A 16,078-nucleotide genomic window follows, 5' to 3' on the forward strand; every position below is an offset into this window, starting at 1 on the left:
TAAGCAAAACTAATTCTGAAAAACATCACATATTTTTTAAGAAAAAATGTGTGCTGAATGTATTCTTGTAGATATCTTGTAGATATTAGCCCCCAGGGAGAGCCCTTTGAAAATTTGTTTAGTGGTTAAGTCTAGATAATGCATTCTTAAATACAAGCATATTTCTGTATCTATCTGTTACACATTTAACTGCTAGTACATTTTTACGATGTCATTAAATATTTCAGAATCCACACATCAGCAACTTTACATTCCTACATGTTTAATGGGAAAAAAATCAATGAAATTAGACATTGTGACTGACAGACTAACTGGGTGGCATTCCCCCCCCCCCCAATAAAGTTAATCACTGCTTCCAGGAGTAAGTGTATAACTTTTTCTGAATTCAATTTAGTCATGCAGATTTTACAACCTACTTGAACTATTTTGCTGCTAGCAAAAAAAAAACTCTTCTTCAAGCCCTGCTGTAAACTGCATTTGGCATCTTTTGAACCATAAAGAAAACATAATTATAAAAGGATATGGCTAAGAAACTAACAGGTTTCACATCAGTGTTTTTNTGGGCTTTCCCCCCCCCCCCCCCCCGCAATAAAGTTAATCACTGCTTCCAGGAGTAAGTGTATAACTTTTTCTGAATTCAATTTAGTCATGCAGATTTTACAACCTACTTGAACTATTTTGCTGCTGGCAAAAAAAAAAACTCTTCTTCAAGCCCTGCTGTAAACTGCATTTGGCATCTTTTGAACCATAAAGAAAACATAATTATAAAAGGATATGGCTAAGAAACTAACAGGTTTCACATCAGTGTTTTTCACATCAATACTAGTTTAGCCAATTCTGTGTAATTTTTACCCAGAAGTAGAGCTAAGTTAGGAATATGTCTTTTGAAGTTAAAGATAAAAGATCATCATTTTCTGCACAGGTATAGATGAAAGGACAAATCACAAGATACCAGAAGAGTTGAGAATGGCATAAAGCTTCAAAGCATTTTGTTAAAAAAAAAGTTGGGCAAACATACTCAATAATTGGTACACACATCATTCTTTCTCACATTCTTCTACAGCCTCACACATGTCCAGGCAAACAGTTTTATCTGAATTGGCTATGAAACCATTTTACTTTGCTTCAGTTATTTAATGGATGTGACCCATTGGTGGAAGGTTAGGGGAGTGAGGTAGGAGGCACTCAATAAGGAGTCTAGGTTGAAACTGGGATGTATTAGTCCAGCTTCTCCAGAGAAACAGGACAGATGTGATGTGTGTGTGTGTTTGCACTTACACGCACAGATTTAATATAAAAAATTGACTGGTGATTACAAAGACTAGAATGTCCCAAAACCTCAGTCAGCAAGCTGGAGATCAAGCAGACCCAGTGGTATATAGTCCACCTAAAAGATAGCAGTATCAAGATCCAAAAAGAACCACTGTTTCAGTGTGAGCATGAAGGATGGAACAGACCAATGACCCTGCTCTTTCAAACAGAGAAGAGTTCCCGCTTACTTAGCCCTTTTGTGTTATTAAAATACTACACTGACAGGATGAACCCCTCTCCAATCAGGGAAGCGATCTGTTTTGCTCAGACTACCAATCCAAATGTTCATCTCATCCAGAAACATCCTGATGGACCCACCCAGAATGTGTGGGCAAAAAGTCAGGACACCCTGTGGCCCAGCCAAGTTGACATATAAAATTAACTACCAGATAGGCAAAATCGGAGTTAATTATTGAAAAGAAAATAATGAACCTTTAAATGCAGTATTTTCATGTAAAATTCAGGCAAGTGAATTCTGGTTTTACCCAAGGGAAGGTCATTCTTTAATCATCCTGTGTCTACTCCTATCATAAATCTATCACGTTATGCAGCTGCTATACATAGGATTGTTTTATCCATGAATTAGTAACCCCCTTAAAGCAGAGCCTGCTTGTATCTTTTTTCAATGTCCGACACAAAGCTCAGAACTTGTTATATTTTCAACAAATATTTGTTGAATGAATTAGTAGATTACCAATTATCATCTACAGTTTAATTTTTAAAAAGTATGAAGTAGTCATCACACTTTTACAGGCTTTCCCTTATATGAGCATTGCGATCTCAAGTCTAATAATAGATAAGTAAAGTGTAGACTTGACAACAGCCAGGAGTTGACAGAATAAGTACTTGAAAGCAGAACTCCTGAATATAAACTATACACCACATTAAATGTAAAAAAAATTAGAAAATCATGGAACAAAAACTAACATAAGTTAAAAGTTAATGTAATTATATATTCTACTTAAGAACTATGTTTTATCCATGTAAAATTGAAGGGTTCAAAATTTATATAACCTGCACAAGATTCTATAGGTGGTAGCTATTAAAACCAGGTTTTCCCCTGAGGTGACTAAACCAATGTAAAATGCCATTATTCTTTAAAACACCCCATGGAGAAATAGAATCTCAGTACATTAAATCACTTATCTGGACCACAAAGACAATTAGCAGAAACTAGATTTTGAAGTCCAAACCTGTTCTCTTTTTTCACTCATTTTAACCTCCACTGAATTTTAACATATACATATAATTTAACAAACAGAAAAGTTATGGAAATATAGTTAAGAAACTAGATTTACTTTTAATTTAGAGAACTTTTTCCCTCTGGGTAGCATATCAATGCTGAAAAGTGTGGCATATGTCTAACTCTAAAATTTGTATGAAACCACAAAAACCTGACAGCCAAGGAATCTTGGGAAGAAGAATAAAGCTTAAAGCCCCACACTTCCTGATTTCAAATTATAATACAGAGTTACAGTAAGAAAAACTATGGTATTGGCATAAAAGCACACATAGATCAACAGAATAGAGAGCTCAGAAACAAACTCACCCAATATTGTCAATTACTGTAATACAATTGGGAAAGGCCAGTTTGTTTAATAAATAGTGTTGGAAAAACTCAACGGCAGCATGCAAAAGAATGAAACTGGACTATTATCTTATACCATGCACAAAAATTAAGCCAAAATGGATTAAAGTCTTAATGGCAAAACCTAAAGCCATAAAACCTCTAGAAGAAAACACATGTGGTGATCTCCTTGACATGTGATCTCCTTGACATAGTCCCAGCTATGATTATCTGGATTTGAAACCAAAAGCAAAGGCAAAAAAAAAAGAAGAAGAATAAAAAATGGAACTACATCATACTAAAAACTTTCTGCGTAGTGAAGGAAAAAGTCAACAAAATGAAAAATTAACCTACTTAATGGGAGAAATACTGCACATTATATATCTAATAAGGGGATTAATATTCAAACTATATGAAGACCTTATACAACTCAATAAAAAACAAACAATGTGATTAAAAACTGGTAGACAATCTGAATACACATTTTTTCCAAAAAAAAAAAAGATACACAGGTGTCTAAAAGGTACATGAAAAATTGATCATTAGGGAAATGCAAATCAAACCCACAAATGAGGTATCACCTCATACTTCTTCAAAGGGATATTATCAAAGACAAGAACTAACAAGTATTAGCAAGGGTGTAGAGAAAAGGGAATCTGCTGGGAGCTGTCTTGCCTGGTTTCGGGGACTGCAACCTCATTAATGGACAAAAAGGCCCCACGGCCAGGGCTGAGTGAAAGGCCTTGGGGCCATTAGCCACTAAGGAGATAGAACATTTCCTCCTGACAGGAGCTATGCTCCTGCCTCCCTCACTTCCCTCTGCTTGGCTTGGGCAGATGACTGGTTAGCTAATGACAGGTAACATTCCTTAAGGGAGGGACAACCTAAAATAGGCACAGTGGAGAAGTACCATCAGGGGAGGACTTAGGGGTCTATGGAAAAAGGTCAGAAAAACGCCTCACCCCTCAGCTTTGTCACAGCCTGGGTCCTCATTCTATCTGTAAAAAGTCTCCTAATCTCTTGGCTACTTTGCTCTCACCACCTGATTCAGCCTCAGAACAATGTCAAAGGCAGCTGTAGCTTTGTACTGGGACAGGCAACTCCCTGGGGTGAATCTGGTCAGAGAAAGAGTATACATTGTTTCCTTTGAGTTTTGCTCTGTCCTGTTGGTATGAATTAGACACCTGAGACAAAGCCTGCTCTGACCAGAGACAATCCCTGTGTTTCTTCAACTATTATCTGTAAATGATGTCAGTTTCTTTATGATTGTAGCTTTCTGGACATCAATTGATGAGCTTTACATGCATACTATGTATCTCTGTGTGAGCTGAACTGAATAAAGACATAGGGAAGGTGTTCGAGACCCTTCTCTTCTGAGAGATTGGTCACCTTTCCTCCCCAAGGAGATCATGTCTTGGTAGATTTACTCTCATCCACGGCAGCAGGGGAGTTCTGGAGGCAGAGCCCCACCTCCCCACAGGAACCCTTGTGAAGTTTGTGAGAATGTAAATTAGTGCAGTCACTGTGGGCAAGAGTATGGGGGTTCTGGTACATAGCAAAATGGGATTTGTCCAACTGCAACCATATAAAACCATAAAACAGAGATTGGTGGGGAAGAATAAAGGTTTTTATTAACAGGATACCCAGTTTCGGGGAGGTGAAAACTCCCCTACTTCAAGCCATTCTCTTCTGCAAAAGACAAAAATCCACTTGTTCCCAAAAGAGACTGAAATCCAAATCCAATCCCAGAGACTTCCTTCCATTCTTATCTGTATACAAGGCTGTTACAGAGATGGGCCTCAGCCTTTCTAGCTCTGGGCTCTCTCTCCCTCTGGAGTGTACACTTGTGAAGCCAGCATCGCCACTGCCCTGCCCAGCTTTCTCCCTCTCCTGGGGCTGGTGCACATTGCGAGATTGTTGCAGCCATAGTGCAAGGGGTTAAGTCCACTGGGTAGGGCCCTGGTGACCAAGGATGATGGTGCCCTCCCGGAGCGAGCAAGTATTCCCAGCTCAGGCATCTGTGTGTTATCAGGGTAAGAGAATGGCAGCAGTCCAGGACTTGCGCCCTGTGGTGCAGGGCCACAGCATCCCTCCCAAGTTGCCTCTGGCAGGGTGTGCATCACACGTGAACCTGCCCCAGGTTGTGTGAGCAGAGAAACACAAGAGCTGTGAGTGTGGTCTCCTGTCCTACCCCCGATGCTCCTACCGCATGGGCCTGCCATAGGTGGGCTGCGCATCCTGTGTATGGACTCAACCTCCGTGGGCTGGCTCCTGACTGTGCAAGTGAGGTCAAAGTAAAGAGGGAAGGGGCTTCTGTGCGCCCACCATTTTAAATCTTTGGCCAAAATCCTACACACTCTGGGAGTGTCTAAATTCCCAGCCAATTCAGGCCATCATGAGCATTACCTGCACTGTGTCCCTGCCCTTCCTCCCTCCACCATGACATTGCAGTGGGTAGGAGTGTCTTCTAGCTGTAGAGACACCACTTATCTACCCCAGGCAGGGTGTCGCCTTATGGTACCTGTGTAGAGACCTCTTCAGTCCACGCCCCCACACACATTTATGCAAGCTGCCTCTGGCTGTGTTACTTGGTTGTCAGGGCAACAAATGCTGGCCCAGGCTAGCTTATTTACAGTTGCCTAACGGTATGGGAAGGCTGTCCCAGCAGTTTGGGCACTTCCTGACCCCTCCTAGGGGTCCTTGTGGGCCTGCAGGCTCTCACACTGCCGTGGAGTTTCTCTCTCTCCCCAGTGATCTATCTGGGCAGACCCGTCTGTTACAGCTCCTCCAAAAAATTAAAAATAGAACAACCATCTGATCTAAAAATTTTATTATTAGTATTTATGTGAAGAACAAAAAATATCATTGCAAATAAATATATGTGCCCTCATGTTTATAACATTATTTATAATATTCAAGATATAGAAACAACCTAAGGGAGTATTAAGGAATAAATGGATAATGAATGGAAATATCTATCTATCATCTATCTATCTATCTATTTATCTGTCTATCTATATGTAGAACAGATATAGATATCTATATTCATATCTATTTATCCATATAGGTATAGATAACTATAGATAGATAGATAGATAGATATCCATATTATTCAGCCAAAAAAAAAGAATAACATTTTTTTCATTTGTGACAACACAGATGGAACTCAAAAACATTATCCTGAGACAAATAAGCCAAACAAAGAAAGACAAGTATTGTATGAGCTCTCTTAGATATGGAATCAAAACACAAAATAAAGCAAACAAACAGAAAGCAAAAAGAAAATTCAAGCTCAAAGATACAGAAAACAGACTGATGATTGCTGGGGCATGGAGCCAGAAGGAGGCATAAAAGTAAAAACAAAACAAAACAAAACAAAACAAAACAAAAAACCAATTCCAGCAGTGTATTCTCAGTCTCTAGCAGTACACCCTAGCCAATGTAAGCAACTCTTTTGATGAAGTCTCTTCCCTCCATTGCTTAGTCCAGTATGTCCTCATCCAAGTTATGTTGGGACTTAACCCTAGTTAGCCCTGGCACTAGATCATGTGGTGGGTTTTAATGAAGAGGAAAAAGAGATACCCATAGCAGCATTGCATAAATGCAATAATTCGTGATTTAAAAAGAAAACACTAAGCAAAAAGTATAAATGGCCATTAAACACTTACAAATTATTCAAATTTATATATAGTCTAAATACAATTTACAATCATTTGACAAACATCTACAAATAAAAATAGCCTATGAAAATAATAATGAAACATTTATTAGAATGGCAGAAAACAAAATGCAGATTCTTGGCTCAGTAAGTCTGGAATGTAGATTAAGATTCTGCATTTTTAAAAGGTTGTAGGTAATGCCACTGCCAATGGTTCAGGAACACAACTTACATAGCAAGATCAAGTACTTACTTACAAAAAAAGAAGAAAGATTGCTTATAACTCAGATGGTTTGGAAGGTGGAAGGATGATGGGATACTCTGAGCTCAATTAAAGGAGGTCATGGTCATACAAACTACACATGATGAAATAATTCATTTATTGTAAGTCTTCCTGTTTAATAGAGAAACTACACTTAACTATTAGATGTGTTTCCAGGCCCAGATTGGAAATTAAAATTAACAAAAAAAATCGGTAATGGCATTCTACTGGTAGACAGTAAGTTTTGCTTGTTCTATCCTGGAAGAAATGAATTATGGTAAAGCAGTAGCTTTCATTTGGTAAGCAGGACTCAGAAAGTCAGTTTTGGCTTTTAGACATACAAAGGCAATTTGCTTATATAGACATATTTCTCCAAAGCTTAGATTTTATTTTTCCTCGTTTTGAAGATGTTCTTTTTCTTCCTTTTGTATAAAGCTTACATAATTTCTAATGCATTAAGAAAAAAGAGTATAAACAGAGGTAAGTAGAAATAATTTATATTGCCTACACATAATTGTGATTTCTGAGTAAAGTCCCAGCACTTGTATCTACTACCACTCATCACACAAAGGCACAGCAACAGATTTCAATTAGCCATCTGTTAGAAACCCCATGGTGTTCCACGAGGCACTCTTCCCTCAGTCGGAACTATTTTTGGGTGCAGAACTCAATCTCTAGCAAGAGAACATTTTTTTCTAGTTTTGATCAAGAAAAACAAAAATAAGAAAAAAATGACTCACATTCAATAGAGTGTTTAGTCAAACTGAGAAAATATAAGTGGGTTAAAAGAAGACAGGAAATTAACATGTTTAGGCATACTTTTATGTATTTATTTTTAAACACCCAGAAGCTAGCCAAGAACTTCTGAAGACTCCATGCCAAATTAATTGTTTCTTTGAAGGGGGGTGGGGCACCACTAATACATTGACAGAACCAATATTTACAAACATCTATTGTCTGAATATGTTTCCTGGATTAACTTTGGATGAGCTATCAACATGAATACAAGTTCTTTATAAACCAATCCTGAAAGAGAGGCACCTGCTTCAGAACTATAAACTAGGAAATAATAACACACACCTGCAAGAGATGCGGCTTAATTTCTGTTAGGTACAGTACAGATGGGACCAGATAGTGGAAGAGAGCAAGGCCACCCTCACATTGCCCTTGTGGAGAAAGCAGAATTATAGGGAGGAAGCAGAGATTGCGGCCTTGTAAGAAAGGGAGACAAGGGCAGGCCAGCACAGATGTGGAAGTGACAACCACTATCTGGCAGTAAGAAGCAGTAGCTTTTCTGGGAGTCACAGAGCAAGAATGGTCCCAGCAAACTGAAAGCTGGCAGATGGCAAGGCAATTTCCTGGAAGTCAATTTGCATGCAAGTGTCCTTAGACATACACAACAACAACAAAGTAACACAGACAAGAAGGTTACAACAAACATCTCATTAAAAAGTGTAAAGGACATGAAGATTCTCCTTGCCTGAAAGTATTTACCACTAATACATGAAAGATACATTTATATTAGATACCAATTATTAATCATATGGCTTTGTACAAGTGGTCTAAAAAGCAATGAGTCAATTAAACCCCTCAAATACTTTGAGCAAAGCACTATGATTTTCACATTTCACAGATAAAGAAGCAGAGTTTCAGTGAGATTCACTTGCGTGAAAAACACATTGCAAAAAACTGTCAAGTTCAGGATTTGAATATAAAAATTTCTGACTCTCGACACCCTTATTCTCTATGGCCTCAGTACCACATGATATGCAAAATCAGGCTAAGGTATCACTTTCAACTTAAAAAGTAATGTCAATATTTGTTGTTGGCAGAGGTATAAACAAAAACTCTCAGTGCTAAGGGGAACATGAATTGCTAAAACTTTTATTAACTATACTTTTTAAACAATGAGAGTCAAATAATCCTTCAGAGCCAACAATTGTGAGTTTGTTTTGTTCATTTTTGTTATTGCTATTTCTGTTTATTGTTCTCACTGTTACTGGTTATATTTAGGAGATGACTGTACATCATCTTAAACCAAAAGTACACTAATATATTTATATTAAATATGTATACTCGATATATACCTATATATAGCTGCTGAATTTATATTCCAAATGTAAGGTTGATCTATACTTAAAACTATAAATTTCTAAAATGTATTTTTATCACATCGGGTCTATCCTCAGACCAACAAAAGCAGTATTGCCAAAAATTAAAATTCAATATTCTTACCTTGGAATATATGTACTTATCAAAGTAAATTCTACATTCATTTCTTGCTCTTCAAGAAGGATTAATCTTTAAGAATAAATTACTGGTAATTAATTTTACCTATTGATGTTCCTCTGTTTAAAGAGGACTTTGTTGTCAAAATTTCAAGCTGCTTGTACTGTGTGTCTTTTTACTCATTTTAAAAATATTTTAAAAACTGTAATTGTTAGTTTTAGTATTTTCAAATACAGAAAGGAGAAGAGATTCTATAATGTACACTAACTGACTGGCACTCGCTTTTTTGAAATATCTTATTGACTTTTTCACTCTTGCTCTACGACTCTTTTGCTGAAAACTTACTCAGGAAAGAAAAGCTTTCTGGGTTACTTGCCTGAGTACATTTGTCCCTCTCTTCTTTAATCCACCTACACTTGACTTTCAAATATAGGAAGAGGTAGAAAAGTTGTATTTTTTCACATGGATAAGGATCCCAGCATGATATATCGTGTATTCTATCCTATCCGTAATACTTTTTGGCTCATTTTTTTTGCATTTTTTATTGTTTAAGTACAGTTGTCCTAGTTTTCCTCCTTTGAGCAACATATGCAATAAAGTTCACCAATTTTACATGTATAATTTGAAATTATTGACAAAATGCACAGTGCCAATAGTTACAATACAGAACATTTGTATAACCTAAAATGTTCCTTTGTGCCACGTTCCTCAAGCCCGTCCCTGAGAAAGTACTGATTGATTGCTGTTCTGTCACTATGGCACTGTCCTTTAGCAGTTCACATAAATTGGATCGCGGAGTATGTATCACGTATGTCTGGCTTCTTACACTGACTATAGTGCTTTTGAATTTCACCCAGTCATGTTATTGCTCTGGAGCAGTAATTCATTCCTTTTTCACTATTGGGTACCATTGACTGAATGAATGTATTGTATTATTTTTCACATTTACCAGTTGACGGGCATTTGAGTTCTTTCCAGCATGTAACTACTATGAATCAAACTGTGATTATAAATATTCACAAATATGCATATATAAATATATATTTGTCATTTGGCTCAAGTAGATACATTTCTCTTGGATTTCCCAAGTCATCTCCTAGGTGTGTGCTCACCTTTATAGGAAATTACCAAACTGTTTCCCAAAGTGACTCACCAGCAATATATGAGGATTCCAGTTCACACCCTCACCAACATTTGTATCCTGAATATAGCCATTCTAGTGGGTGTGTAAAAGTAACTGTTATCTTATTTTGCATTTTTCTTATGACTGATAATATTCAACACCTTTTCATGTGCTTACTTACTATTTGTATATCTTCTCTAGTGAAAAGTTCACTTGTTTATATTAATGACAGGAATTGTCTTTTTATTGTTTATTTATAAGAAAAAATACCTTTAGTTGGTAGTAGTGCAAATATTTGTCCATTTTGTAGAGTTCCTTTTTGTTTGATTGACAATGTCTTTCATGGAACTAAAGGTTTTAATTCTGAAGAACTCCTTATGTAAAAATATGAAAGTTGACATAGTCAGATTTAAGTCAACCAACATTAAGCAAAATCTTAAACATCTTCAGGAGTCATTATATCATATAAACTACTTTAAAAATTAAGAAATTACATTACAAGCATTTTGTTTAAGAATATAGAAGAGACCCAAAACAAGATACATTATAATTAAATTGTGAAAAGTTAAGGACATGGAGAAAATCTTAAAAGCATCAAGATAAAAAACCTCACTATATTATATATACAAGGAAACTTCCATAAGACTAACAGCAGATTTTTCAGCAGAAACTTTGTAGACCAGAAGGGAGTGACACAGTGTTAAAAGTAAAACAAACAAATAAAATACCTCACAATCAAGAATGCTCTATGCGGCAAAGTTGGCCCTTAGAATTGACAGGGATAGAGTTTTTCATATAAGCAAAACACAAAGGAATTTATTATCACTATATAAGCCTTACAAGAAAAGTTAAAGGGACTTGTTTAAGCTGAAATGTAAGAGAATTAATTAAGAATAGGGAAACATAAAAGCATGAATCTCACTGGTAAGACAAATATAGTACAATTCTGAATCATCTAATGTTGCAAAGATGGTAAATTAATCACTTAAAAGCTAGCACAAAGGTTAAAAGACAAAGGTAATGAAAATGAAAATAACTAGAGTGATAATTTTAAATAAATGCACAAAATAAAAAATGTATTCTGACATGAAAATTGTGAAATATTGGGAGGTGGTTTACCCCACAAACCTTTAGAATATTTTCAAACCTAAGTTATGAACTTAAAATGGACTGCTATAAATATGTTGTTTTATATAAGCCTTCTAGTAACCATGAGCAAAAACTTATAGTACATACACAAAAGAGAAAGAGAGAGAAAAGAAATCAGGAAATGTAACAATTCTACTACAGAAAATCATTTAAAAAAGCAACAGAAAAATAATGGAATACAGGAATTATGAAACAACTGAAAAATACTTAACAAAATAGAAATAAATACATACATATCATTAGTTACTTTAATGTTAATGGATTAAATTTTCCAGTGAAGACATAAAGTAAATGAGTGGATTTAAAAAAAAATAACAAGCCCAATCTATATGCTGCCTGTAAGAGATTTACTTTAGGTAAAAGGGCATACAAAGACTGAAAGTGAAAGAATAAAAAATATTTTATTTCATGCAAATGGAAATCAAAAGAAAGCTAGGGTAGTTCTGCCTGTATCAGATAAAACACACTTTAAGAAAAGGACTATAATAAGAGACAAAAAGTAGTCAATCCAACAAGAGGATAGAACATTCATAAATATGTATGTACTCAACGTTGGAGCACCTCTATATGTAAAGCAAACACCAACACACCTACAGAGAGAAATAGATGGACCTGTAATAATAGCAGGGGCTTTTAATACATGATTTTCATCAATAATTACAACATCCATACAGAAAGCTAATCAAGATTGGCTTTAAACTCCATGTTAACCAGATGGACTCAGACATATCCAGAACACTCCACTAAAAAACAACAGAATACATGTTCTTCTCAAGCACACTTGAAACAACCTCCAGGATAACTTATAAGGTAGGCCACAAAACAAGTTTTAATTAAATTAAGAAGGCTAAAATCATATCAAGTGTTTTTTCTAACTATAATGGTAGAATCTAGATATCAATTACAAGAAGAAAACTGGAAAATTCACACATACGTGAAGATTAAGTAGCACAGTACTGAACAATCAATGGATCAAAGAAAAAATCAAAAGATAGATAAAAAATAGCTTGAGGAAGATGAAAATTAAATCCCAAAACTTATGGAATACAGCAAATGCAGATAGCAATAAAGGCCTACATTAGGAAACAAGAGACATTTTAAATAAACAACTTCACACCCTAAGGAACAAACAAAGAAGTAAAATCAGGTCTACAATTAGTAGAAGAAAGAAAATAAAGATCATCGTGGAAATAACTAAAATACAAACTAAAAACAAAATAAAATTGATTGATGAAACTGAAAGCAGGCTTTTTAAAAAGATATACGAAATTTTCCATTCTATAGCTAGAACCACCAAGAAAAAAATAAAGAACTCAAATAAATAAAATCAGAAGTGAAGGACATTACAATTCATACTATGGGAAAACAAAAATATCATAATAGACTACTAGACACAGTCATACACAAAAAACTGGACAACCTCAAATAAATGGGTAAAGTCTTAGAAACATACAACCTACAAAGAGTGAATCATGAGTAAACAGAAAATATTAATAGACTTATTAGGAAGGAGATTAAATCAGTAATAAAAAATGTCTCAACAAACAAAAGTCCAGAAGCAGACAGCTTGGCTGGTGAATTCTACCACTCAGAGTAGAATTAATACTAAAACTTCTCAAATTCTTTCAAGAAATAGAAGAGGAGAAAACAATTCCAAGCTTGTTTTTTCAAGGTGAGCTCTATCTTAATACCAAAAATAGATAAAGATGCCACAAGAAAATTATAGACCAATACCCTTAGTGAACACAGATGAAAAAATCATCAACAAAATACTAGCAAATTGAATTCAACAATACATTAAAAGTTCATATAACATGATCAAGTGGGATTTATTCCAGAGTTGCAAGGATGGTTCACCATATGCAAACAAATCAGATCCATATCACATTAATAAGTGATGTATAAAAACCATAATGTCATCTCGAGAGATTCATGAAAAGTATTTGACAACATTCAGCATCCATTTATGGTACAAACTCTCAAAGTATATATGGAGGAAATGTACCTCAATATAATATATGCCATATTATAAACCTACAACTAACATCATACTCAATGGCAAAAGCTGAAAGGTTTTCCAGGACCTAGCTAGAACAATTAAGCTAAATAAGTAAATAAATAAATAGTAAAGTTTCTCTTTGCAGATAATAGATATCATATATAAAAAAACTCTAAAGATTCCATGAAAAAAACTCTCTGAACAAACAAATTCAGTAAAGTTGCAGGATAAAAAGTTAACACAAAAAATCTGCAGTACTTTATACACTTATAACAAACTATCAGAAAATTAAACAAACAATTCAACTTACATGGCTTCTAAAAAAATCTATGAAAATATTTAACCCTGAGGTGAAAGAGACATAAACGTGGAGGACAATAAGATACTGACGAAAGAAAATAAAGGAGACACAAATAGATGGAAAGATATTCTGTGTACATTAATTTGAAAAATTAATATTGTTAGAATGTCCATAACACCCAGATTCAATAAAATTCTTTTCAAAATTTCAATGGCATTTTTAATCACATGGAGAAAAATGAAATGACCACTATCCTACACTATACACAAAAATTCACTCAAAATGGATTGGAGATTTAAGTGTAAGACCTAAACATAAAAATTTCTAGAAGAAAACATAGGCAATAAGCTCCTTGACTTCAGTCTTGGTGATGATTTTCTGCATTTGACACCAAAAGCAAAGGCAACAAAAGCCAAAATAAACAAGTAAAGACAAAATAAACCAAATCAAACTGAAAAGTTTCTGCATAACAAATCAAACCACCTACAAAATAAAAAAGCAACCTACTGAATGGGAGAAAATATTTACAAATCATATGTATAATAAGAGACAGATATACAAAATATATTTAAAAACTCACAGAACTCAATAGCAATGATTAAATAATTCAGTTTAAAAAATGAGCATAGCATCTGAAAATACATTTTTTCAAAGAAGACTTACAGATGGCCAGCAGATATATGAAGAGGTGATTAATGTCACTAATCATAAGAAAAATGCAAATCAAAACCACAATGAGATATCAACTCACATTTATTAGAATGGTTATTATAAAAAAGACAAGGGCCCTGACTGGTGTAACTCAGTGCAGTAAGTACCGGCCTGTGAACCAGAAGGTCACCGGTTGGATTTCCAGTCAGGGCACATGCCTGGGTTGTGGGCCAGGTCCCTGGTGGGGGCACATGAGAGGCAACCACACATTGATGTTTTTCTCCCTCTCTTTCTCCTTCCCTTCCCCTTTCTCTAAAAATATAAATAAATATCATCTTTAAAAAAAAGGATAAGAAATACCAAATGCTGGCAAGGATGTGGAGAAAAGGAAACCCTTGTACGTTGTTGTCAAGAATGTAAATTGGTACAGCCACAAAAGAAAATAGTATGGAAATCCTCAACAATTAAACAAATAAACAAACAAAAAACCAGAACTTAATATAATAAGTATAATCCAGCAATTTCACCTCCAGGGCAATTCCACTTCTGGGAATATGTGCAAAAAAAATTCAAACACTAACTTGGGAAACATATGTACATTCCCATGGTAACTATACTATGATAGTTAACTATAAGTTAAGTTAATCACTTAACTATAAATATGATTATTTTTGAGTTACATTTATACAAGTTTCATCATTGACAGAAATACTGTATAGCTCAGAAAGTTGAAAATATTTACTATTTTTTCTAGTCTAAAAAATATTTTGACCTCTCATCCTACAGCATCATGAGTTATTGACATAAAGATAAGTACTAAAATTATATATTACATATATTTATATATTTCTTTGTAAATGGCAAGCTATATTAAAAACAGAGTATGGCATAGTTCAAATTGAATGTATTGGTCATAGAAATAAATGCTATTGGGTTTGAAACATATATTTTCTAATTGACTTTAAGCAAAATTGAATTTTTTGCTGTACTCCAAAGAGACACTTAAAACAGGGCAATAGAAAGAGATTTTTTAAAAAAGGATGAAGAAAGACTTATCAAAAAACTAAGGCAATAAGAAAGCATTAGCTTTCATGCTTTTAAGAAAGCATGGAAATTTTCATCCGTATATCATAGAGGTAACTATCAGGCCAAAAAAGCACTACACAAGAAAAGAATACTTTATAACACTAATAGCCACAAGTCATGATGACAATATCATAACTATTTATAAACAAAATATCTATCTCTATCTGCACACCAAAACCCACAGCAACCATGGTTTCTAGCTTCTACAGATATTTTTAGAAATGAATGCTTGGGTTAGGCCAGAAAAGAGGGCCTGTTGGATTTTAAAAATTAATAATGTCAATAGAGTCCAGAATTTCTTCTTTTACTCCAATTTCATAGTAGCTTTGACCCCATGCTTTCTGTTGTTTTAAGGGCTGGCCAGTCAGGTGCAACCACTAGAGGGGACAGAGGAAGGGTTCAGGGAAAAAAGTTTACTATACTCCCAGGTGCCAGAGGCAGTAGGCAAAGCACATGGGAGAGACAGCAGGGTGGTCAGGGGGGCGTGGACAAGGGTGAGGGAAAAGCATTAGGCTAGAGTCTTCCCCTGACTTTCCGAGAGAGAGACAAGGCTAGGCAGCATAAACAATTTAGAACTGGCTAATTTAAATAATTTCATAGGGCTTTGGACTATAGGTTTAATCTCTAGTTATCCGGTGATTAAGGTAAAGGAATTCTGCTTTCTGGGGTATATGAGCCAGCCAGAGTAAGTTTACAGTTGTAATACAAGTAAATGGTATCAACGCAATAATCACAAAATAAT

The sequence above is a fragment of the Sturnira hondurensis genome, unplaced genomic scaffold (assembly GCF_014824575.4).
Source record: "Sturnira hondurensis isolate 20B ecotype Veracruz unplaced genomic scaffold, ASM1482457v3 Scaffold0010428, whole genome shotgun sequence".
NCBI lineage: Eukaryota > Metazoa > Chordata > Mammalia > Chiroptera > Phyllostomidae > Sturnira > Sturnira hondurensis.